This window comes from Lampetra planeri, unplaced genomic scaffold, assembly GCF_965212315.1.
Source record: "Lampetra planeri unplaced genomic scaffold, kcLamPlan1.2.h2 scaffold_529, whole genome shotgun sequence".
Lineage (NCBI taxonomy): Eukaryota > Metazoa > Chordata > Hyperoartia > Petromyzontiformes > Petromyzontidae > Lampetra > Lampetra planeri.
In genome coordinates this window covers 1-3395 of record NW_027615352.1, presented here as the reverse complement: position 1 = coordinate 3395, position 3395 = coordinate 1, and positions in this window count along the sequence as shown.

Sequence of the window (3395 nt, the reverse complement as noted above, 5' to 3'; positions counted from 1 at the left end):
TGCAAAATTTGTCTTTTATTTTCGAGAGTTCGTTCATAACTCGTGCGGCGAATGTGTATAATGAAAGGAAAAATCTTCTCGGTTCTTTTGGTAAAGTCACGTAGAATGGAAATAATAAAATAATAAAAATGAAACAAAATTATGTTTTATTTTTATTATTTTATTAACATAATAATGTGTATTTGTATTATTTTATTATTTCCATTCAACGTGACTTTACCGAAAGAACCAAGAAGATGAATCCCTGCAGTCACGAAAGCTTTAAATCGAAAGGGAAAATGTCGCGCCGTGTACGATGCCGTAGACTACGGTTAGACAATCGCTGGCGGCTGAACCTCACTGCCTCCTCATTGGAGGCTGGGAACACCGATTGGACCTGGGACCCGCGACGGACCCGCTTGGAGAGACAAGACGGAGGATGGAGACGGAGGACGGAGACGAGACGGCACCGCGTGCATTCTTCCGTAGCAGCGTCATCGCGAGCAGCGCAGTTACGATGCGTGCAGGAATCTCGCGGTCAACCGCGAGTGGTCGAGATACAGGAGTGCGGGATGGGCGAACTGCGTCGCCTTCGTACGTTTGGCGCAAAACCCGCGATGGCTAAACCCGCGAGAGGGAAGGGTCTGCTGTAATAGGCGACGTTTCGGGCAATGACCCTTCCTCGCAGTGCATCTTGAAGTTTTATGAGACATGGCCACTGCCGGAAACGTCGCCTATTCTATAAATATGTTTCTATATATGTTTCTATATATATATGTTTTGCTTTGAGTGGATTGTGTGGCGAGGCGATAACTCACAGGGGCAGGATAGAGGGGAGAGTATCGTTCACAAAGGGGGCCTGGGGTCACCAAAACAAAACAAAAAAAAACGTCGAAAGCCAAGCGAAATAAAAATCCAACGCCAACAATTTAAGCGAATAGAAGATCGGCGCAAAATCATCGGCGTCGCGAGAGAAGCAGGAAATTTCGCGCAAGCGAAAATCGGTGTTGCGCAATAAATTCCCCGTGGCGTGAGACGGCTCGGGCGAATTGATGTTGAGACTGATCACGGAGCGGTCACGGGGGTGACGTTCCGGATACGAGGGGGTGACACTTGCACGGTGTCCATAAATGACGTCACGCACATGGGGGGGGGGGGGGCAGACATTTGTGACGATGTGTGACGAGGGGGGGGGGGGGGGATTTGAGAAATGTGACGTCACATCAAAATGCAAAACTTTAAATAAATATAGACAAACACGTTCTACAGAATTAAATAGACTTTGAAATAAATGTTTTCTCCTACAACATCAGAGTGCAGCGCCACATTAAATACGCACCACAATGACAATAGTTTAAAGCGATTTGAAGCATGTTTTATTTTCAAAATGGAAATGTGTTTTTTGGGGGGGGGGGGGCAGAGCTTTGTGACGTCATTTGAGGGGGGGTCTGACTTTTTGTGACGCCGTGTGACGAGGTGGGGGGGGGGGGTAAAAAATCGTCCAAAATCGCGTGACGTCATTTATGGACAGCCCCTTTCATCCGTAGATCCGTCTGGAAAGCATGAAATAAACAGCCTGCAGTGTAAAGGTTTTTGGGATATAACGCGTAAATATAATTGCTGTGTCGTTAACCCACCGCCACCCGACACAAACAATTAGTAAGGTTTGTCACGTAAACCAAACGTGCCCCGAGACTTACATAGATATTTAGAGACCTATAAACCCACGTGGAGACCCCTAGACTCACATCGAGGGCTCTACTCGAAGGAGGCACCATCACAAACATACGAAGATGATAACTCGATGTTATATTGCCGATCAGTAATCACGCCATTGTAAAACAATGCCAGGGCCACAATGAAACCAGCGTGGTGAAGTATGGTTAAATGTACTCCCACGACCCGCACAGCGTGGGGGGGGGGGAGGCGGTGAGCCCCTCATCCAGCAGTGGATTGACAGCAGGGGCTGTACGCTTCCATAGTGAGCACAGAGCGTCAGCGTTTAGTGATGAACGCAAAAACCCAAAGCATCACACCCAGAGCATCACACCCAGAGCATCACACCCAGAGCATCAAACTCAGAGCATCACACACAGAGCATCACACTCAGAGCATCACACCCAGAACATCACACCCAGAACATCACACCCAGAGCATCAAACTCAGAGCATCACACCCAGAGCATCACACCCAGAGCATCACACCCAGAGCATCAAACTCAGAGCATCACACCCAGAGCATCACACCCAGAGAATCACATCCAGATAATCACATCCAGAGCATCACACCTAGAGCATCAAACTCAGAGCATCAAACTCAGAGCATCAAACTCAGAGCATCACACCCAGAGCATCACACTCAGAGCATCACACCCAGAGCATCACACCCAGAGCATCAAACCCAGAGCATCACACCCAGAGCATCAAACCCAGAGCATCACACCCAGAACATCACACCCAGAGCATCAAACCCAGAGCATCACACCCAGAGCATCAAACCCAGAGCATCACACCCAGAGCATCAAACCCAGAACATCACACCCAGAGCATCAAACTCAGAGCATCACACCCCAGAGCATCAAACCCAGAGCATCACACCCAGAGCATCAAACCCAGAGCATCACACCCAGAGCATCACACCCAGAGCATCAAACCCAGAGCATCACAGCTCACACAGAGCATCACACCCAGAGCATCACACCCCAGAGCATCACACCCAGAAGAATCACATCCAGAGCATCACACCCAGAGCATCACACCCAGAGCATCACACCCAGAGAATCACATCCAGAGCATCACACCCAGAGCATCACACCCAGAGAATCACATCCAGAGCATCACACCCAGAGCATCAAACTCAGAGCATCACACCCAGAGCATCACACCCAGAGCATCACACTCAGAGCATCACACCCAGAGCATCACACCCAGAGCATCACACTCAGAGCATCACACCCAGAGCATCACACCCAGAGCATCAAACCCAGAGCATCACACCCAGAGCATCAAACCCAGAGCATCACACCCAGAGCATCAAACCCAGAGCATCACACTCAGAGCATCACACCCAGAGCATCACACCCAGAGCATCAAACCCAGAGCATCACACCCAGAGCATCAAACCCAGAGCATCACACTCAGAGCATCACACCCAGAGCATCACACCCAGAGAATCACATCCAGAGCATCAAACCCAGAGCATCACACCCAGAACATCACACCCAGAGCATCACACCCAGTGCATCACACCCAGAGTATCACACCCAGAGCATCACACACCCCGAGCATCAAACCCAGAGAATCACACCCAGAGCATCACACCCCGAGCATCAAACCCAGATAATCACATCCAGAGCATCACACTCAGAGCATCACACCCAGAGCATCACACCCAGAGAATCACACCCAGAGCTTCGG